We start from the raw sequence: 24,659 nt of genomic DNA, 5'->3' as shown, positions 1-24,659 counted from the left end.
ACAGTTAGAACAGTTAATAATTCCTGTACATGATCCAGTTTCATAATGTGTGTCAAGTTTTATGGAATTAATTTACCTCAAAGATTGCAGATTCTATTAGTGGAAAGGTTGTTTTTTGATTGATGGTTTCTTTGGCTGTTTATTGTCAATTTGTTGAAAGTTTTTGGTACGTTTCTGGAAAAATAATTGGAAAATAAAATGATTTTTATGATTTTCGTTCTTTGTGAGAACATTTTATTAAACATGTTAGATTGAAAACATATTTATTATTGCTCTTATTGTTTTACTGTAATAGAGTTTGAAAAAATGTTTGACACTTTAATATTTAACTACAATTTCTCTATTGCTGCACTTTCATGGAGTTACAATACTAATTGATACCTCTATACTATCCAGCACTTTCCCTACTGCAGCACTTACATGGAGTTTGAATAGTAAGTAATACCCCTACATTATCCTGCACTTTCTCTACTGCAGCACTTTACTGGAGTTAGAATAGCAAGTAATAACCCTACACTATCGAGCACTTTCCCTACTGCAGCACTTACCTGGAGTTAGAATAGTAATTTATACCTCTATACTATCCAGCACTTTCTCTACTGCAGCACTTACCTGGAGTTGGAATAGTAATTTTTAACTCTATACTATCCAGCACTTTACCTACTGCTGCACTTACATGGAGTTGAAATAGTAAATAATACCCCTACACTATCCAGCACTTTTCCTACTGAAGCACTGAACTGGACTTACAATATTTGGAATAATCTCTACATTATTGAGCACTTTCCGTTCCACAGCACTTATTTACAGTTAGAACAGTTAATAATTCCTGTACATGATCCAGTTTCATAATGTGTGTCAAGTTTTATGGAATTAATTTACCTCAAAGATTGCAGATTCTATTAGTGGAAAGGTTGTTTTTTGATTGATGGTTTCTTTGGCTGTTTATTGTCAATTTGTTGAAAGTTTTTGGTACGTTTCTGGAAAAATAATTGGAAAATAAAATGATTTTTATGATTTTCGTTCTTTGTGAGAACATTTTATTGAACATGTTAGATTGAAAACATATTTATTATTGCTCTTATTGTTTTACTGTAATAGAGTTTGAAAAAATGTTTGACACTTTAATATTTAACTACAATTTCTCTATTGCTGCACTTTCATGGAGTTACAATACTAATTGATACCTCTATACTATCCAGCACTTTCCCTACTGCAGCACTTACATGGAGTTTGAATAGTAAGTAATACCCCTACATTATCCTGCACTTTCTCTACTGCAGCACTTTACTGGAGTTAGAATAGCAAGTAATAACCCTACACTATACAGCACTTTCCCTACTGCAGCACTTACCTGGAGTTAGAATAGTAATTTATACCTCTATACTATCCAGCACTTTCTCTACTGCAGCACTTACCTGGAGTTGGAATAGTAATTTATACCTCTATACTATCCAGCATTTTCCCTACGGCAGCACTTACATGGAATTGGAATAGTAATTTATACCTCTATTTTATCCAGCACTTTCCCTACGGCAGCCCTTACATGGAGTAGGATTAGTAATTTATACCTCTATACTATCCAGCACTTTCTCTACTGCTGCACTTACATGGAGTTGGAATAGTAAATAATACCCCTACACTATCCAGCACTTTTCCTACTGCTGCATTTAACTGGACTTACAATATTTGGAATAATCTCTACATTATTGAGCACTTTCCGTACAACAGCACTTATGTGTGTCAAGTTTTATAGAAATAATTTTCCTCAAAGATTGCAGATTCTATTAGTGGAAAGGTTGTTTTTTGATGGATTGTTTCTTTGGCTGTTGATTGTCAATTTGTTGAAAGTTTTTGGTACGTTTCTGGAAAAAAAAATTGGAAATTAAAATGATTTTTATGATTTTCGTTCTTTGTGAGAACATTTTTATTGAACATGTTAGAATGAAAACATATTTATTATTGCTCTTATTGTTTTACTGTAATAGAGTTTGAAAAAATGTTTGACACTTTGATATTTAACAACAATTTCTCTATTGCAGCACTTTCATGGAGTTACAATACTAATTGATACCTCTATACTATCCAGCACTTTCCCTACTGCAACACTTAGATGGAGTTAGAATAGTTATTAATACCTCTATACTATCCAGCACTTTCCCTACTGCAGCACTTACCTGGAGTTGGAATAGTAAGTAATACCCCTACATTATCCTGCACTTTCTCTACTAAAGCACTTTCCAGGAGTTAGAATAGCAAGTAATAACCCTACACTATCCAGCACTTTCCCTACTGCAGCACTTACCTGGAGTTAGAATAGTAATTTATACCTCTATACTATTCAGCACTTTCTCTACTGCAGCATTTACCTGGAGTTGGAATAGTAATTTATACCTCTATACTATCCAGCACTTTCCCTACGGCAGCACTTACATGGAGTTGGTATAGTAATTTATACCTCTATATTATCCAGCACTTTCCCTACGGCAGCACTTACATGGAGTTGGAATAGTAAATAATACCCCTACACTATCCAGCACTTTTCCTACTGTAGCACTTAACGTGACTTACAATATTTTGAATAATCTCTACATTATTGAGCACTTTCCGTACAACAGCACTTATTTACAGTTAGAACAGTTAATAATTCCTGTACATGATCCAGTTTTATAATGTGTGTCAAGTTTTATGGAATTAATTTACCTCAAAGATTGCAGATTCTATTAGTGGAAAGGTTGTTTTTTGATTGATGGTTTCTTTGGCTGTTGATTGTCAATTTGTTGAAAGTTTGGAAATTAAAATGATTTTCATGATTTTCGTTCTTTGTGAGAACATTTTTATTGAACATGTTAGAATGAAAACATATTTATTATTGCTCTTATTGTTTTACTGTAATAGAGTTTGAAAAAATGTTTGACACTTTAATATTTAACAACAATTTCTCTATTGCAGCACTTTCATGGAGTTACAATACTAATTGATACCTCTATACTATCCAGCACTTTCCCTACTGCAGCACTTACATGGAGTTAGAATAGTAATTAATACCTCTATACTATCCAGCACTTTCCCTACTGCAGCATTTACCTGGAGTTAGATTAGTAAGTAATACCCCTACACTATCCTGCACTTTCTCTACTGCAGCACTTTACTGGAGTTAGAAGAGCAAGTAATAACCCTACACTATTCAGCACTTTCCCTATTCCAGCACTTATCTGGAGTTAGAATAGTAATTTATACCGCTATACTATCAAGCACTTTCTCTACTGCAGCACTTACCTGGAGTTGGAATAGTAATTTATACCTCTATACTATCCAGCACTTTCCCTACGGCAGCAATTACATGGAGTTGGAATAGTAATTTATACCTCTATACTATCCAGCACTTTCCCTACGGCAGCACTCACATGGAGTTGGAATAGTAATTTATACCTCTATACTATCCAGCACTTTCCCTACTGCTGCACTTACATGGAGTTGGAATAGTAAATAATATTCCTACGCTATCCAGCACTGTCCCTACTGCAGCACTTACATGGAGTAGGAATAGTAATTTATACCTCTATACTATCCAGCAATTTCCCTACTGCTGCACTTACATGGAGTTGGAATAGTAAATAATACCCCTACACTATCCAGCACTTTTTCCTACTGTAGCACTTAACTGGACTTACAATATTTGGAATAATCTCTACATTATTGAGCACTTTCCGTACAACAGCACTTATTTACAGTTAGAACAGTTAATAATTCCTGTACATGATCCAGTTTTATAATGTGTGTCAAGTTTTATGGAATTAATTTACCTCAAAGATTGCAGATTCTATTAGTGGAAAGGTTGTTTTTTTGATTGATGGTTTCTTTGGCTGTTGATTGTCAATTTGTTGAAAGTTTTTGGTACGTTTCTGGAAAAAAAAATTGGAAATTAAAAAGATTTTTATGATTTTCGTTCTTTGTGAGAACATTTTTATTGAGCATGTTAGTATGAAAACATATTTATTATTGCTCTTATTGTTTTACTGTAATAGAGTTTGAAAAAATGTTTGACACTTTAATATTTAACAACAATTTCTCTATTGCATGCACTTTCAAGGAGTTACAATACTAATTGATACCTCTATACTATCCAGCACTTTCCCTACTGCAGCACTTACATGGAGTTAGAATAGTTATTAATACCTCTATACTATCCAGCACTTTCCCTACTGCAGCACTTACCTGGAGTTGGAATAGTAAGTAATACCCCTACATTATCCTGCACTTTCTCTACTAAAGCACTTTCCAGGAGTTAGAATAGCAAGTAATAACCCTACACTATCCAGCACTTTCCCTACTGCAGCACTTACCTGGAGTTAGAATAGTAATTTATACCTCTATACTATTCAGCACTTTCTCTACTGCAGCATTTACCTGGAGTTGGAATAGTAATTTATACCTCTATACTATCCAGCACTTTCCCTACGGCAGCACTTACATGGAGTTGGTATAGTAATTTATACCTCTATATTATCCAGCACTTTCCCTACGGCAGCACTTACATGGAGTAGGAATAATAATTTATACCTCTATACTATCCAGCACTTTCCCTACTGCTGCACTTACATGGAGTTGGAATAGTAAATAATACCCCTACACTATCCAGCACTTTTCCTACTGTAGCACTTAACTTGACTTACAATATTTTGAATAATCTCTACATTATTGAGCACTTTCCGTACAACAGCACTTATTTACAGTTAGAACAGTTAATAATTCCTGTACATGATCCAGTTTTATAATGTGTGTCAAGTTTTATGGAATTAATTTACCTCAAAGATTGCAGATTCTATTAGTGGAAAGGTTGTTTTTTGATTGATGGTTTCTTTGGCTGTTGATTGTCAATTTGTTGAAAGTTTTTGGTACGTTCCTGGAAAAAAAATTTGGAAATTAAAATGATTTTCATGATTTTCGTTCTTTGTGAGAACATTTTTATTGAACATGTTAGAATGAAAACATATTTATTATTGCTCTTATTGTTTTACTGTAATAGAGTTTGAAAAAATGTTTGACACTTTAATATTTAACAACAATTTCTCTATTGCAGCACTTTCATGGAGTTACAATACTAATTGATACCTCTATACTATCCAGCACTTTCCCTACTGCAGCACTTACATGGAGTTAGAATAGTAATTAATACCTCTATACTATCCAGCACTTTCCCTACTGCAGCATTTACCTGGAGTTAGATTAGTAAGTAATACCCCTACACTATCCTGCACTTTCTCTACTGCAGCACTTTACTGGAGTTAGAAGAGCAAGTAATAACCCTACACTATTCAGCACTTTCCCTATTCCAGCACTTATCTGGAGTTAGAATAGTAATTTATACCGCTATACTATCAAGCACTTTCTCTACTGCAGCACTTACCTGGAGTTGGAATAGTAATTTATACCTCTATACTATCCAGCACTTTCCCTACGGCAGCAATTACATGGAGTTGGAATAGTAATTTATACCTCTATACTATCCAGCACTTTCCCTACGGCAGCACTCACATGGAGTTGGAATAGTAATTTATACCTCTATACTATCCAGCACTTTCCCTACTGCTGCACTTACATGGAGTTGGAATAGTAAATAATATTCCTACGCTATCCAGCACTGTCCCTACTGCAGCACTTACATGGAGTAGGAATAGTAATTTATACCTCTATACTATCCAGCAATTTCCCTACTGCTGCACTTACATGGAGTTGGAATAGTAAATAATACCCCTACACTATCCAGCACTTTTTCCTACTGTAGCACTTAACTGGACTTACAATATTTGGAATAATCTCTACATTATTGAGCACTTTCCGTACAACAGCACTTATTTACAGTTAGAACAGTTAATAATTCCTGTACATGACCCAGTTTTATAATGTGTTTCAAGTTTTATGGAATTAATTTACCTCAAAGATTGCAGATTCTATTAGTGGAAAGGTTGTTTTTTTGATTGATGGTTTCTTTGGCTGTTGATTGTCAATTTGTTGAAAGTTTTTGGTACGTTTCTGGAAAAAAAAATTGGAAATTAAAAAGATTTTTATGATTTTCGTTCTTTGTGAGAACATTTTTATTGAACATGTTAGTATGAAAACATATTTATTATTGCTCTTATTGTTTTACTGTAATAGAGTTTGAAAAAATGTTTGACACTTTAATATTTAACAACAATTTCTCTATTGCATCCACTTTCATGGAGTTACACTACTAATTGATACCTCTATACTATCCAGCACTTTCCCTACTGCAGCACTTACATGGAGTTAGAATAGTTATTAATACCTCTATACTATCCAGCACTTTCCCTACTGCAGCACTTACCTGGAGTTGGAATAGTAAGTAATACCCCTACATTATCCTGCACTTTCTCTACTAAAGCACTTTCCAGGAGTTAGAATAGCAAGTAATAACCCTACACTATCCAGCACTTTCCCTACTGCAGCACTTACCTGGAGTTAGAATAGTAATTTATACCTCTATACTATTCAGCACTTTCTCTACTGCAGCATTTACCTGGAGTTGGAATAGTAATTTATACCTCTATACTATCCAGCACTTTCCCTACGGCAGCACTTACATGGAGTTGGAATAGTAATTTATACCTCTATATTATCCAGCACTTTCCCTACGGCAGCACTTACATGGAGTAGGAATAATAATTTATACCTCTATACTATCCAGCACTTTCCCTACTGCTGCACTTACATGGAGTTGGAATAGTAAATAATACCCCTACACTATCCAGCACTTTTCCTACTGTAGCACTTAACTTGACTTACAATATTTTGAATAATCTCTACATTATTGAGCACTTTCCGTACAACAGCACTTATTTACAGTTAGAACAGTTAATAATTCCTGTACATGATCCAGTTCTATAATGTGTGTCAAGTTTTATGGAATTAATTTACCTCAAAGATTGCAGATTCTATTAGTGGAAAGGTTGTTTTTTGATTGATGGTTTCTTTGGCTGTTGATTGTCAATTTGTTGAAAGTTTTTGGTACGTTCCTGGAAAAAAAATTTGGAAATTAAAATGATTTTCATGATTTTCGTTCTTTGTGAGAACATTTTTATTGAACATGTTAGAATGAAAACATATTTATTATTGCTCTTATTGTTTTACTGTAATAGAGTTTGAAAAAATGTTTGACACTTTAATATTTAACAACAATTTCTCTATTGCAGCACTTTCATGGAGTTACAATACTAATTGATACCTCTATACTATCCAGCACTTTCCCTACTGCAGCACTTACATGGAGTTAGAATAGTAATTAATACCTCTATACTATCCAGCACTTTCCCTACTGCAGCATTTACCTGGAGTTAGATTAGTAAGTAATACCCCTACACTATCCTGCACTTTCTCTACTGCAGCACTTTACTGGAGTTAGAAGAGCAAGTAATAACCCTACACTATTTAGCACTTTCCCTATTCCAGCACTTATCTGGAGTTAGAATAGTAATTTATACCGCTATACTATCAAGCACTTTCTCTACTGCAGCACTTACCTGGAGTTGGAATAGTAATTTATACCTCTATACTATCCAGCACTTTCCCTACGGCAGCAATTACATGGAGTTGGAATAGTAATTTATACCTCTATACTATCCAGCACTTTCCCTACGGCAGCACTCACATGGAGTTGGAATAGTAATTTATACCTCTATACTATCCAGCAATTTCCCTACTGCTGCACTTACATGGAGTTGGAATAGTAAATAATACCCCTACACTATCCAGCACTTTTCCTACTGTAGCACTTAACTGGACTTACAATATTTGGAATAATCTCTACATTATTGAGCACTTTCCGTACAACAGCACTTATTTACAGTTAGAACAGTTAATAATTCCTGTACATGATCCAGTTTTATAATGTGTGTCAAGTTTTATGGAATTAATTTACCTCAAAGATTGCAGATTCTATTAGTGGAAAGGTTGTTTTTTTGATTGATGGTTTCTTTGGCTGTTGATTGTCAATTTGTTGAAAGTTTTTGGTACGTTTCTGGAAAAAAAAATTGGAAATTAAAATGATTTTTATGATTTTCGTTCTTTGTGAGAACATTTTTATTGAACATGTTAGTATGAAAACATATTTATTATTGCTCTTATTGTTTTACTGTAATAGAGTTTGAAAAAATGTTTGACATTTTAATATTTAACTACAATTTCTCTATTGCAGCACTTTCATGGAGTTACAGTACTAATTGATACCTCTATATTATCCAGCACTTTCCCTACTGCAGCATTTACATGGAGTTATAATAGTAATTAATACCCCTATACTATCCAGCACTTTCCCTACTGCAGCACTTACCTGGAGTTAGAATAGTAAGTAGTACCCCTACACTATCCTGCACTTTCTCTACTAAAGCACTTTCCAGGAGTTAGTAAATCAAATAATACATCTACACTATCCAGCATTTTCCCTATTCCAGCACTTATCTGGAGTTGGAATAGTAATTTATACCTCTATACTATCCAGCACTTTCTCTACTGCAGCACTTACCTGGAGTTGGAATAGTAATTTATACCTCTATACTATCCAGCACTTTCCCGACTGCAGCACTTTCCTGGAGTTAGAATAGTAAGTTATACCTCTATACTATCCAGCATTTTCTCTACTGCAGCACTTTCCTGGAGTTACAATAGTAAGTTATATCTCTATACTATCCAGCATTTTCCCTACTGCATTACTTACCTGGATTTAGAATAGTAATTCATACCCCTACATTATCCAGCACTTTTTTTACTGTAGTACTTATTTGGAGTTAGAATAGTAATTTATACCTCTATATTATCCAGTACTTTACCTACTCCAGCATTTTGTTGGAGTTAAATTAGTAAATAATACTTGTATATTATCCACCACTTTTTATACTGCAGCATTTACCTCGAGTTTGAATACTATTTAATACCACTACACACTCCAGCATTTTCAACTGAAGCATTTACCTGGATTAACATAAGTAATTAATTTTTCTTCTGTTCCATTTATTTGGATTATATTTGCTTTTAATATCCTTATAAAATCCAGAATTTTTTATACTCTAGACAAATTGGCATACATTGTTTTACAATTTCATTAATCTGCATTTCATTTTATTTACCTTTACTAATGAAGCTTGGCTTTCAGATTTTCGTTTAAATGGCTGGTTTTTGCTTTATCGTTTCCAAAGCTTTCTTTGTGTATCTAAATCAAGGAAATAAATAATATTAATTTTCATTTATTTTGCTTTTATTTTTTTTCGGATGTTCATGTTCAGGATTTTATTTTATATTATTTTACAAAAAACGAAAATGACTATAAAAAATGATATGTCATTATTTTACTGTTATTATTTACTACACTTAGTATATGGTTGTCACATTTGATAATATGGGTTAGAAATCACTCTAGGAAAGTTCGATCTAATTTTCAAACAAGTACTTATTTAAAATATATTTCATTACCTTTTGGTTTAGATGTCGATTCACTCTTTTCAGTCAAAAATATTATTGTATTTTATCTCAAGTGATGATTTCTGTGAAAGTGGTAAAAAACAGGGTTGTATTAAGTGATTTATTTCGGCTTGTTTTTTTTAGAGTAGTCGAAATAAATGTGAAAATGTACCTTCAACTTATTTAAGCACAGTAGTGTTGGCAGATTCTTAAAGTATAATGTTCGTGGTTACACGTCTTTTTCGTCCAAGTCGTGAGTTGTTCGACTAATAAATTAAATAAAATTTTTGCACATGTTATAGCAAAATATGTATTTGATTTATTATTTTCATGTCTAGATAAATAATCGCATTTTGAATAAATGTATTTGTTGGATTGAAAAATGTCGGCTTATCAGTACGTTTATATGTTTATTTTATTATAATGTGTTTTTAAGAAATTTCATTTAAAAATAATGTTATTAATAATGTCTAACATTTTGTAAATGCATTATTAATTAATTATTTTAATATGTCGTCAACTATTAACGTTACTCACTTGTAAATCGATGAATAATTCTTCCCAGTTTTGATTACGTTTTCGATAAGGTGAAAAGGTCAGAGAGTCAGGTTTGGCGTCTGGTCACTCTGGTAGTTGAGGATCAACTGGTTCTAAAATGGTGTTTGCCTCGTATTTATAAGTTTGGGTTACTGACTCAGTTTTTTTTACAAAAAGAGCGTTAGTATCGTGGTTTTATGTATGTCTTATTTCAGTGTAAACGTTTATTTTAAAACTTAGTTAAAAGATATGTTCTTAGCGTTTATACTGCCGTTTTGGCATCCATTTTGAATGTTGTGTTGTGGTATTAATTGATAAAAATAGTAGTAGGACTATTGTATGAGTTACTGCTTCAAAATGGCGACTAGTTTTTACTCCATATATGTATGAATTTGATGTGTTTTAAATATGATTTAAATTTTTTTACTATATATTTATATGTTTTATTTTAATCGGATTTTCGGAATGTTGTGTTGTGAAATATGAGAATTTTTGGCAGTAAGAGTATTCATTTTAGAACCCGAGTATTAATTTTCATACTCGAGTATTAATTATTTTGTTTTTTCGCTGATTTGTTTATAACGTTGTAGTTCTTCCTTACATTTTTTTAAAACACTTCCCCACCCAAAACCCCTATTTTCCCTGCATCCAGTCCCAGGTTTTATTATACAAAAAAAATATATATATTTATTTTATTTGCGTTGTAATGGTATGCGATGTTAATGGTTTCGTTGAAATGGTATTTTTCTATTTATTTTACTATATTGCGTTGTTATAGTACTCGTTGTAAAAACATGCGTTGTAATAGATTTTGCGTTGTAAAAATGCGTTGTAAAGGTATGCGTTGTAATAGTATGCGTGGTAACGTCATATATCCGCATATCTTGTGCCGGCTGGGTACAAGGAAGCCGTCTTGAACCAAAAATTGCGATGAAATCAGAAACAGAAAAAAAAGAACTGACCCAGTCTTTGTCCAGAGGAGAACGCCAATATTGCCATAGGGGTACGAAAAGTGTTGGCATAGCCTCTGGGGAAAAATCTGCAAGAAAACAACTAGGCAGTAGAAATCCAGGCAGATTGCTTATTCCTCTATACAACATAGTTACAGCTAGTGGCTTCCAAGAGTGTACACCGTCAGGAGAGGACTTTCTAAATGAGTTATTTGTAATCTCTGCTGTGTTATTTTATTTTTGAACAAATGACTGGTCAAAAACAAATTTGTATCTTTTATGTAGTGATTTAGTTTGCACACACAATGTTAATGTTATTCGTTGTTTTTTCTTTCTGTATATTTGTGGTAATTCAATATGTCAAACAGTTCTGAGTGTTCTTTTAAAAATGCAAAAGGCGTCCTGTTGATGGCATCCCAAAAAAAACGTGTTATAAAAATTTTAATGAATTAAGAAGTATATGTGAATAAAACACAAAGGCTAATGACAATTAAATGATTGGTCCTCTGTGTTGAGCCAGCACATAAATCAGGTAGCTAGAGACTTAGATAGGTTTATACGGTAACGAGTCCCACTCTAGTTGTCTGGAAGGGCCCAACATCTTTTACTATATAAAATGTTCAAAAAGTGGCATTTTCAGAAATGTTATTTAAAATCCAACTCCACTATCTGTTAAGATTTTAAAAATAGGATTCCACAGGCATCAAACTTGAATCAGTTATATTTTCCCATTTGGAAAATGCACTTATAAAATATAATAAATGAATCCCAAGGTTATCCTATGGGAGAAATAAGCCTCAAACTAGTGAAAAAAAACTAATTTCAGAGTTTTTCACTACCAGCACATGTAAAACCTAAAGGTACAAATCCTGCTTTTCAAATACACTGCACCCTGCACTCTGGGATGTCTAGGACTTACCTAGGTGTGACTTGTATGTATAAAAAAGGATAGTTTGGGCCTGGCAAAAGGTTTATTTTTCCAGGTCGAAATGCCGCTTTGAAACTGCCCACACAGGCCCTGCAATAGCAGGCCTGTGCTATGTTTAGAGGGCTACTTAGCTCAGTGGCACAACCTGTGCAGCAGGACCACAAGTAGTATATAAATTACAGGCCCTGGGTACATGTAATGCACTTAACTAGGGACTTATAATAAAATGAAATATGCCGATTGGGTTTGAGACAATATTTAGAGGAGAGAGCACATGCCCTTTGGCGCTGGTTAGCTGTGGTAAAGTGCTCAGAGTTATAAAGCCAGCAAGGCAAAAAGTCGGGGGTAAGACCTCCCTAAGGCTGACTGGTCTAACAGCTGAGCACACATTTATTTAATGACATTGTGGTAAACCCTGACAAAGACAGTGATTATAACTTGAGTGGGGCTCTCACCCCTTAACTTATAACCCAATTTCTTACAGTAAGCATATGAAAAGAAAATCCTGAATAATTTGCTGCATAGTAGAGCGAAGCTGAGGCTTTGTTTCTAAGTGATCCTCTTTATTGGTTTCCCTCACCAGTCTTTGCCTCAAGTATGACTGACTGACTTTGTTTAGTACAATGACTATGTATTACACTGCTAGAAAAACCGAGCACGTCACACAGCATCTAACACGTATGGTGCCAAATGAGTGCACACAGTCACATAATCAGAGGTTAGGTGGGCAAACACGTTTTCTAGGGGGCTCCCTGTGATAAATTCTGAGAAGGTGCTACATATTAAGAGCTCTTATAAATATTTGTTAATTGTGACACAAAAATGACAACCTCCTGTTACTATTCAAGTAAAGATCAAATCAATTAGCAGTGCCTCACTTCTTCAATTTACAGATGCTGACTCACAAACAGAATGCTAATGTTAATTAAAATTGTGACAAAGTGACACGCTGATAATGGGAATAAAATCGTCTAATTCCTTGATTAGGAAAAAAAGGAAATGTAACAGAGTTACTTGTTCAGTATTGCCAATCACCTTTGGCAAGAGTAAAAAATCAGAGATGATGTATTTTGGCTCCTCAAAATAATAGATTCTTTTTATCTAGGTCCACAAAGGTATTACTCCACAGCTGGAATGTTAATGATACTTTACTATGCGCAATGAAAAACCACAGTGTATCTTTTAATGCTGGAGGATTTTTTAGCATTACCTCATTTATAACAGTTAGGAGGGGCCACACGCTCATGCACCTGGACAAACATGGCGCCTTGTACAGCATCAGAAGGAGGATAACAAACTATGTAATCCCCTCACAAAAATGTTTCCCCTGTGAGATGTCGAGTATAAGGCACTTTCAAGGAAAGTAAAGGCTGCCTCCATTGAAAAAATTGAATATAAAAATTGAATATAAGCTCTAACATTGTCAAATGCATCATGTTAAGACACACTTTCAATGACCTGTTCTCATGTTTCAGGAATATTTTAAGAATTTTTTTATTGAGACACCACAAGTTTTATTAACTACATTTATGAATGCAAAAGTAAAGCCAAAGGACATGTAAAGATAAGGGATGTATGGGTAAGGTGGATAGGTGTAAACTGTTGTATTCCCAAGGTCAGCAGGCCTTATGGGCAACAGCACTGTTGCAGCGGTCAATTAATCTCAGACACTGGATTTGGTTTTCTGCCACAAGGTACATGTTTTGGGCACATGAATTGATCTCCCCCCCCCCCCCCCCCATCTGTCACGGCCTAAACCTTCAAGTCAGTGGTTGGAGGGCTTAGGTAAGAACACCCCTCCTTCCTGTGCGCATAACGGGCTCACCAACTACCATAACATTCCTCCTTTTCTTTAAACAGACACAAAAACACTAAAACCTTGATGCTTGGTCATTAATACAATATCATCCAATAGGAAGAACACACAGAGAGAGAGAGAGAGAGAGAGAGAGAGCGAGAGAGAGAGAGAGAGAGAGAGAGAGAGAGAGAGAGAAACAACATAACATTATACTGTAGTTCAGGTCAAAACAAAATCCTTCAGACAAGAAGATGTTGAAAGCCAGGATCGGAGATTATACCTTTCCCTCCCTTGGCAAAGAACTCCTTCTCTTGCTTCTTGTCGACCTTGTGAGCTGTTGACATTGACAGGAATCAGACTGACCATCAGAGCTCGATAACACCGAAGGGCAGATACCAGCCTCAGGAGACAACGTCATGCTTGGGGTGGAATCTGAGATTGGGAATATCTAATATCTAGTTGGGGAAGCATCATCATCATTCCCCCTCTTCACTTCTCGTGGTTGCAGAGAGATCCCTTGTGGGCTGGTTCACAGAAGCTTGATAGTGATTGAATTAAGACCCATTCCTAGAGATGGCTTCTCCTGCTTCCTGAGCAGTGATCATTGTTTCTTTCACTGACTGCACTCGCCATGGATCGATCTCAATAGTAGGAATGAAGTTATTCCGTGGATGCCTATTCTTTACCATCTCTTAATCACCAACCATGATGGACCTTTGCCCGGGTCTATGGACCCGGGACATACAATTATTTTGTATCTGTTTTTCAGCAACTTGGTTCTGCATGGTTGATGGCTTGTCAATTCAGGGAATTACATCACTCTCTGGTCGATTCATGCACAGGGAATTAGGGCTGACTTGGGTCGTCCAATGTGGTGTAAGGCCGTATTCTCTGAGAAAAGTGAAAAGAACTCATTCCATATGTAGTCCGTTAGCCAGGGTGATCTGAAGCACCTTATTTAAAGTGCACATGTAGCATTCTGCATCTTCATTCACTTGTGGCCTACGGGATGTGACTTTTCTATGATGAATGCCTTGGGACTGTAAGTATTCTGTAAATGCATAACTGGTGAAAAAAAGACCATTGTCAGTGTGCAGTTCTTTGAGAAGCCCAAGGGTAGTCATAATTTTCTCTAGTCGAGGAATGGTTAGACCTGCTGTCATTGAGCCCGTGACCCCAACTTCTAGATATTTTGAAGTCATCTATGACGACTAACATGTGTCTCCCATCTGGGAGGCTTCCTAATTCGGCACTAGCTCTCTGCCATGGAAATGGTGGAATGTCTTCAGTGATGATTGGGGCTGGCAGTTCCGCCAGAGCAGCGGCCCTACACTACAAGCACTGGTAATCTGTTTGTTCAACAAGGTTGTCTAAATTTGGAAAACAAACATTACACCTCAGTCAAGACTTCGTCTTGATAATTCCTTGATGAGCCAAGAGAGCAAGATCCACCGCTTATTGTTGTAGAGCCCTGGGAATCACCAGACGGGAGCCTCTCATGAGGCAACCGTCAGTGGACACAGCCAGATCTGCAAGTACATTGTGAAGGGAATGTGAAGCTAATCATGCTTCTTCAATTTGACAGGCCGTTTTGCTGGTCAAGATGCACCATTTTCTGGAGGCTACCTCTGAGATAGCCAACTGAAGACATTCATGGCAGCCGTGGCCTCCACAATCTCCTCCACTTTGTTGGCATCTGACTTTTCTTCCTCCGTAGCCAGCCTTGCATGCCTCGAGCGATAATCGGCTGGATTCAGGGGCCTAGGGCAATAGATGACTGTGAACTGGCATTCCAGTAATTGCAAGATCAATTTTTCTATTTTCACCTGAGGTTTTGAGGACGAATCCATAAATAGCTGGATCCAAGACTTGTGGTTCATATGAACAACAAAAGTTTGTCAATAGAGATAGAGATGAAAATGGCAACAGCCCCGGTGCACAGCAATGGCTTTCTTTTTGATATGGTAATATCGCTGTTCCTTGTCTGTCAGCGCGTGGCTGGCATACTCCTCTGAAGCCCATTCCCTGTTGCTCTGCCTTTGTGATATCACTGCCCCAAGGCCTGTGGGACTAGCATTCACAGACATTTCGCACTCCTGGCAGGATTCAAATAAACCAAGTAGGTGTCAGCTGATAATGCTTGTTTCGTTGCTTGGAAAGCTCCTTCCTGATCAGGCTCCCAGTTCCAGACGGCATTAGTCTTTGCTAGCTTTCTCAAAGGGTCTGGGAGAATGGTCAAGTTTTGAATGAAAACTCCACAGTATGTAACCATACCTAAGAAGCTTCTCACACCCGTGACAATGGTGGCTGCCGGAGCTGACTTGATTTTCTGGACTTTGGCCGGATCAGGTAATACTCCATGCTGAGAAAATCTGTATCTGAAAAAAGCTATTTCCTTCTGGAGGAAGGCGTATTTTTCACAATGGAGTGTGAGACCTTTGTATCTAAGGTGTTGGCATGTGGCCCTTCAGTGATCAAGATGTTCTTCCAGTGTAGGGGCATGTATCAAAATACCATCACTGATATTGAGGACCCCTTCAAGGCCAGCCGACAGATTCCTTGTCGCATCCTGATAGACTTTGGCTACACTCGAAACTCAGAAGCTAAGGCGTTTGTATCTTCTGAGACACACATGAGTGGAGACCGTCGTGATGGCCTGTGACTCTGGGTCCAGCAGTAGTTGGTGATAACCAGCTCGTACATCCATCTTTGAGAACCACTGAGAACCACTAACTTTGGCCATGATATCATCTGCAGTAGGCATCAAGTGACATTCTCTCTTGATTGGGTTTTTGTGCTACCACAATTCTAGATACCCACGAACTCGACCCATCAACACTCTCGATGATATTGGCTTGTTCCAATTTTGTCAGTTATTCTTCCACCTTTGGTCATCGGTGGAAGGTTACCCTGCGGTGTTTCAGTGCAACAGGCTGGACCGAGCTGTCTACATAAGTATGTATCATGCAGACTTTGAGGCATCCTATCCTCTTGATCAGAAGTGCAAATTCTGCCAACAGGCAATTCACTCTTCCCAAAAGCGACAAGCTACAGGTGCTCAGCTGTTCGCCAACTCAGGTGCATTCCAGATCCCTCTTTAGTGACATTCACTTTGGCTCCTGTGGAACAAGATTCATAAGCATTTTCCGCAGTGAACACTCCAGTTAATGGGAGTGGAGTCGTGGACCCATATGTGAACACCTGCGTAGAGGTGGGGCATAGCTTTGGCTGTGTAAGAAGTGCCTGCACCACTGGTTGTGCCATAATATTGATGAAAGCTCCTGTGTCAATCATCGCCTGTACCTGATGTCCTGCAAGGAGAACACTGCATTTTGGGACACATTTTCTAGGATATCCATTTGGTTGCATGGCATGTATGACATGGACTGCCCCTTCGACGTCATCCTCATCCATATCTTCCTCATCCTAAAGGACGTTCGATATGTGCATGACATTGACAGGCTTTGTCCCCTGACCTTTCTGAACCTTGGAGCGAGCACACTTTTGCAAAATGGTTCGGTTCTTTGTATGCTGAGCCCTCTTCCTATGGGCTGCACATGGCCCTTGATGTGGGTACGAACCAGCACACCCATAGCATATTTTTGGCAGAGGTTTGGATTTGGTGTGCGTTTTATTCTTGTCAGGGTTTCTACAGTAAGAGCATTGACAGGTTCGGCCTTTATTTGACATTGTAATGCTGCTTCCATGTGTGCTGCTCGCACTTTGGAAAGTTCTTTTGACCTTCCCATTGTTAGCATATCTGCCATAGGCATTCCTGGGACCTGAAGAATGCTTTCTCTCAGCTTTACCAAGATGCACCCCAGAATAAAACGGGCTCTTATTTCATCATTTTGATCGGATAGGGTGCAGGTGCTAGTCAGATCTTTAAGGCGGGCATAGAAGGCATCCACTGACTCATTGGGTAGTTGTCACGAATTGGGCGGGAAGAAACGTTCTCTAGATTTGCTAGTGGCTTTTGACATGGGCAGTTAGCACTTGTTTCAATGAGTTATACGTGAACGGAGATCCTGCCTCCATGATTTTCCTAACTTGTGAATTCTGCACCCCCTAAGTGCAGAAGCATAAAACGTCATGTGTCATTTTATAGGGCCACTGCTGCAAAGTACATCTCCAGACACTCCACCCAGTCTTTTCATTTTGCCACTTGAGCAGAAGGGGGACCATCAGCTATAAAGGTATCAATAGGAGGAACGGCTGTCTTAATTGATTGATAATAGTTGCTGCAGATGGTTACAATTTGTTTAGTGTGAGGCACCAGGGTATTTGATTCGGGGAATCCCGGCATGCGCTGCCCTCCTCCTCACAACAACCATTACCAGAGACCAGTCCCAGTGGAGGGGACAGCGTAGCAGGTAGTATAGCAAAAGTATCACAGTATCATAAGGTCAGGGTTTCAGGAAGCATGCATATGGTGCAAAGACACCTCAAGAGTGCCAACATGAGGAACCAATGTAGAGCAGGTATATGAGGTGCCTACTGGGAGCCTCTTGTCTTCCCCCGGGTAGCAGGCAGAATGACAGGAGGAAGAGTGTGTGGCCTCCCACTGTGGAAACATAAGGTGAACCTGCTGTAATAGTGGCCTTCCAGAGGAGAAGAGGAAGGTCTTTATGCTTTGGAGACAGCTCACCAGATGCAGTCAGCTGATGCTGGCTCGAACATGTCTCTCTGGGGGGCTGTGATGTCAGCACTTCAGCGAGGGCCAAGAGCAGGAAAGAGCAGCGGGGACCTTGGCGCTGCACGGAACAGACAGCTTGCCTCTTCCCAATGTCAGCAGGCCTTATGGGAAACAACACTGTTGCCGGCGGCAAATAAATCTCAGGCACTGGATTTAGTTTACTGCCACAAAGTGCGTGTCTCATACACCTTTATTGACCCCCCTCTCTCACAGCCTAAACCATCAAGCCCGTGGTTGGAGGGCTCAGATCAAGAACATCCCTCCTGCCTGTGTCCATAGTGGGCTCACCCACTTGCATAACATAAACCAATGTAGTGGAAGGATGCAATAATTTATTGCGTCTGATATACATATTAATCCTAACAGATAATAGCATACATATTCAAATAATGTGAAGAAAGTTATTTGTTGCAAGAAAATTGCAATGAAACTAAGAGACTCCGTCTAAGAGATTTGCTGGGGAGTTACATTAGCAAGAGCTTGCAGGTGCGCTGGAGGTTTAGGAGTTATTCGAAAGATAGAGGGAAATGTCTGCTCAAGCATCACAGAGCCCAAAATCCAATACTTCGAATCTTTATTTCACCTACTATAACCTTTTCTAGGAGCAGCCCTACCCTTGCTCTCTTTCACATTTACCACTCTGTGGAATACATCTATTTTCACTATCTACACAATTGACCGGTAAGTTGGTTCAGTGCTTTCATTCTAGGACATGTGGAATGGATATGTTGATGAATGAAATAAAATAAGGCACCTTCAAGTTAATATTTCTGATCATTTGACATTCCCCACACTAAAGTCAATAAATGGTGAAATTATTGGGGTAATTCCAATAAACCAGACACGTCTGTCAGTTGAACTAGACACGAAGGTAAGAAGCACCTGGTGACATAGATAGAAACAAGCATGGGCAAAGTCAGTCAGTTCCTCTTGGTCAATGTATTCCAGTCAATTCTATTGATTTTATCAATGCTTATAAAATTGCAGCTCGCATTGAGAAACCGTCCATACACGTTCACAAAGCTGCGGCTCGAGTAAAAAATCTACTCGAGCGGCAGAAAGGAAGGAGCGCCTGCTTGCGATATGCATGGTGCCATTCACAATAATTGCACAGTGCGGACAAACACTTGGAGCTGAAAATCACTGCAAAAGGCATTTATCTAATGCACTCTGCCACTTGCAGAGCTCCGTGTAGCTCAGCAGAGTTTTTTTTGCACTTTGCGGAGTTCCACATAGCGGAAGTCCACAAACTCCGCCCAGGCTTATTTTTTGTATGGTCATCCCTGCACTTTTTGTCCCAGTGCTGATGGTTATGACTATGCAAGTGAAATGGAGCCTGCTACCCAGGCGCAGGCCCCTGTGCCAGTGCTCTCTCCCTAAACCTGATATGTGTGAATTGGTAGCCCGAATTGGCAAAGGATCTTGACCCTCTTATAAGTATATGGTCCCAGTGGTTTCTAGGGCATGGGTATTAAAGGTGGAACCAGGGCCTGAAGCACAGTTTTTTGCCACTCTGAGTGACCCAAGTAAACTACTGACAGCAGGCCGGCCATTACAGTCTGCAGGAGCAGTGTAAACTGCTGGAACTAGACTTTGCCATTATCATGTGAGGCAATGCACTATTTTTAATATGCGCCAGTCACCTCAACAGAAAGTTTCCTACAGCCCAGGAAGCAGGGTGAAATATATTGAATGTGTGGACCTGTAAGCGCAAGCTTATATGTCCCTCTACTGGCTGTTATCATTACAGGACACTGTAAGTGATAGTCGTCCATACGGTAACATGGGCTGGCACACAGGCAAACCACATGCTGGCAGCTCCATTATGGTGCCACCTAAATATGGCATATTTGGTATCAAACAATGTGCCTCACCACCCCTGACATTAATCTCATGTCGAGGACGATGTGGCATGCACCCAGGTGGTTGCCTAAGTGGTTGCCCACCTGGTTGCCCTAGCCTTTCCTGTACTCTGGCTCCCAGCCTGCGCTTGCTGCAGCCCAGACAGGAATCTGAGCCCCTGTCAGGAGGTGTGAACTCTCCCAGGAGTCAGAAAAACGGCCTAGACAGGAAGGAGAGCCCACCACCCTCCCTGACAGGCTGGTGAGTGAAATGGCACATCTAGGCAGTGAGCTTCAAAGGCTGCACCACCAATGATATGCAACCAGGATGCCTCACAAAGGAGGGAACAGGCCTCCCTCTACCCCCAGGCACATTTGCACTCAGCAGGCACGGAAATTAGATAGTCGGTAGGTGTACACCCTCTGAAGGGTAGCCACATCTTTAGGGTGGGCTACCTGATCTGTACAGCTGAGGAAGACTTCTGACATTTTTAAAAGTGGTAGAATAGAGGTTTCTGAGTAGAAAAGGTGAGATACACCACCTGATGTGATCACTTCAGGGGCAGATTAGCCTCTGGGGGTAGTAGCCACTTGGACTCACAACTGTAACGCCCCTAAATCTAGGATTTAAGGGCTTCTGATGCCAAAACCTCAGTTCCGAATCAACCTGTATCAAAAAAGAAAAAATGGAGACCAGAGTCTGCACACAGGACCAAGAAAAGGATATTCTGCATCTGTGGCAACACTCCAGGAACTGCATGGCTGCGACTCATCATTGGCTAAAGGTTGGTTCACCAAGATAGAGGGGCCCCTGTGAGAGCCAGTAGCAACATCAGACTTCCCTGGACTAGTGACACTAGTCTTGTGCATACTGCAGGTAAATGAATGCCCTGGATCCGAAGAATAACTCGCTATTGGGCCCTCTGAGGGATCGCCCAAGTCCAGACTGTCTAGTGCATTGTGGGAAATGTAGTCCTTTCCTCTGCGAAGTTTCAGTTACTGTGCTCCTAGGTGTCACCAGACATCGAAGTAGCCATCTGCTGAACTTACAGATGCCAAGGCTTATTGTTTGCCAGTGCAATAAATGACCCCTTCACTTGACCCTGCATCTAAAGGGAACTCCATACAACTTTCCTCCAACATCAGCAATGGCCCATTGTTGAGATTTTGCACCCTGTTTCACTGCTGCACAGTGTAAGCAGTAAAAACAGCTCTCCCACAGCTCCTGTGCAGCACCAGGGGCAGCCGGGACAACTCTGCATCTGGGTTCCATGAGCCAGGACAAATTGAACTGATTGTTGTGCCTTGGCCCTAGGACCCGCATCACCTTTACCCTCTTTGGGTTCCACGAAATTCGACCCAAAAATCACAAATTGTTCCTGCCACTTTTTCCTATTGACTGCAATGCAAAGGTTCTGCAGTATTGAATTAGTGTGATTTATGTTTTCTTTTTAAATCCATAACTCTTTTTTTTTTTTAAGTTTTCAAAAACCTTTATCAAGGAAGAAAAACACAGCAGACACATTACACCATGCAATACAAACGCGTACGACAGCAATATGCATTACAGGTCTGACATTAAGGAGCAATCAGGTTACACTAACAGCAACATAGTGAAGCAGAAATGTTAAAGGCATAGCTCCACAGTACCAAAGTCCCATTCCCCTGAGGGGGAAGCACACCTAGAGAAGCAATATCAGTGGGGAGACGGAGGCCGCAGGGGCACTGATGGGAAATAGAGGAGAGGGGGCAGTCACTAACCAACGCCGGCGGCCGCCGCGGGCCCAGGGCCGGCGGGGAGCACAGGAGAGGAAGAGGAGATAGGTCACCAAGGGAAGCCCAAATGTCAGCAGGGCAGGATCTTGCAGGCATTACGTCCCAGAACTCTGATAGGAGAGACTGGCACCGGGAGGCATCCTCCAACCAAATCTTGACCTTAGGAGCAGGCCGCCGACCCCAACATATGGCCACCCTGCATCTGGCGAGGACCAGTAGCATCGAGATTAGGCGATGAGAAGCATTGGGGCAACACTTGACAAAGCCTAGTAGGCACAGGGGAAGGTCAGGGTTCACGGCAGGCCTGTGATGGCAGAAATGATGGAGCACACCGACAGCCAGCACTCGGAAACCTTAGGGCAGAGCCACGCCATATGGGCGAAGTCCGCGGCAGGAGCAGCGCAGCGCGAACAATTATCCCCAGGAATAAGCCCGAGTCGATGGAGCTGCACCGGGGTGCGGTACAACCTGTGCAAATACTTGAAGTGAATCAAGTGGAGCCGGTAATTCGGTGACAGCTTCTTGGTCTGATTACAGCAGTAAAGCCAGTCGGCCTCCGAGATGTCGATGCCGAAGTCAAGACTCCACGCCTCTCGCGCCTGGTCCGAGGAGATGGGGGCTGATGCCAGGAAAAAAAGCATACAGCTTGGTGATTAACTTATGCGGTACATTTTTAAATCCATAACTCTAGTTTTATGTAACCTGATCAATTTCATATCGGTGTCTAAATGAATATATTAATATAAAAATCTGCTTTATTTTTTTTTCCAAATTGGTGTCAGATTTTTTTCGAGTTACGCCAATTACTTATCGTCCATGCTGGTACTCTGAAATGCTTAACACACGTTCTTCCAATAAAGCCTGCCTGATCTTTGCCACACTACCAGGACTGAGTTAAGCATTTATTATTGTGATTGCAAGGACCATCTTTGGGGTCTGTGAGAGTTTTGCGTGGCGAAGCCTAACCAGCATCACCACATAATACTCCACTTTCCTACATGTGTCATGCTACATTATGTCATTGAATGTAGGAGGCATCATTGAGGGTTAGAAAGTCAGGGAGCAATACAGAAAGTTAGGGGTGAGGAGAGAGAAATGTCAGAGAACAGAGGGAGTATACAACGCAGAACCGCAGCAGTGCTTTGTATTGGAGGGAGGGAAAACACTGAGGAAGAGGGGGAGAGAGAGATTGGGTGGCTGATCAAGATGAAGAGAGTGAGAGGAAGGAGAAGGACATGCACTCCACACAGTGGTAAATGGCAATTGCAACTAAAAACGAAAATACAATGTTTTATTTTCAGCAGTGAAAGGATACAGGTTATTCAGTTAAAAGAGATGGAGAAGAAGGTAAGGTCTAGTGGAGGAAAATGCACCAGAAGGGGAAGGAACGTTATCAAATATGGAGCAAGCATCTCAGATAGACAAACATACTGTTTGTGACTGCCAGCTGAAGCTGACTGTAGCAAGATTGAAATCGCAATGGTATTTCACTGAGGGGAAGAGAGCTCCTCCAGTTGGTTGTGTATTCTGGTCCATGGTTTAGAATGTATCAATTGGGAGGGCATGCTATGGCCAAGATGTTGAATTGCTTTGAAAATATTCTTTGGTTCAGGGATAGCAGCTTTTATTCTCATTTTGTAAAACTTTACTTGGTGAGTAACCACAGTTACAGGCTGAATCGGGATTCCATTAAGAGATGTGTGGTAACTGTGCATCTGTGGTGTTTTTCAAATACATTTGAGGTATACCTGATGATTGCTTCCTGCATTTATTCCCTAATCCCTACAATCAAACTAGTAATAGTGCAGAAGTACTATATTCAGGGCAGAATGTACCTATAGGGCCATCTGGCAGTTGCAGCAGGACGTTCTGACAGGCTAGTCTGATGGCTGCTATTTTGGTTGTTTGTGGGCCTGTTTTATGGTTTGTGGGCCAATTGTTACTGTTAATTTCGTTTTTACTACACACTTTGCCTGCAGAAAGTACCGATGCATACAGTTCTATAGACCTTGGAAACAACTATGCAGCATATCTTTACAACAAGTTCAAAACTAAGCTGAGTTGCAGAGCGTGGGCCACTTTTCTACCTATTTGATTTTCTATTGGGGCCACTTTTGTTTTGGTTTCCTGGCATATTTTCTGTTCCAGTCTGACCCTGACTGCATTACCTCACCTGGTGGAATCCCAATTCCTGGTCGTGGTATTTCTGCATTTGGAATCTCTTGATTGGTGTCTTTTGGAGATTTCCAACAATTGCTCTGTAGCACTGCAGATTTTTACCTTAACTGCTTTTGCTGGCTGTAGAATTCTGTGCACTTTATCACTGGTAAACAGGGATAACGTGCCTGGGCTCCTTCTTTCCACATGATGAAACTGACATACACCTATTGGGCACCTTTGATTTACTGACAAGTCCATAGTCCATAGTATATGATACTACCTGGACCCAGGGGGAGTAAATTAAATGCTGTTAGTGGGCTGCGGTACAAAAGGGGGTGGTGATGAACGGAGCATCTGAACCAATCAAACACTGACACCCAGTCAACAGATCTACAGCATTGTTTGTCCCATCCATTTCATCAGCCCTGTAAAAGCAGCTCTCCAGGCCTGCCACTACAGACTGGCTTTGCAGTTGGCAAATTTGACCTGGTAAACAAAC

The sequence above is a fragment of the Lissotriton vulgaris genome, chromosome 12 (assembly GCF_964263255.1).
Source record: "Lissotriton vulgaris chromosome 12, aLisVul1.2, whole genome shotgun sequence".
NCBI lineage: Eukaryota > Metazoa > Chordata > Amphibia > Caudata > Salamandridae > Lissotriton > Lissotriton vulgaris.
Note: the sequence above shows the minus strand (reverse complement) of the source record.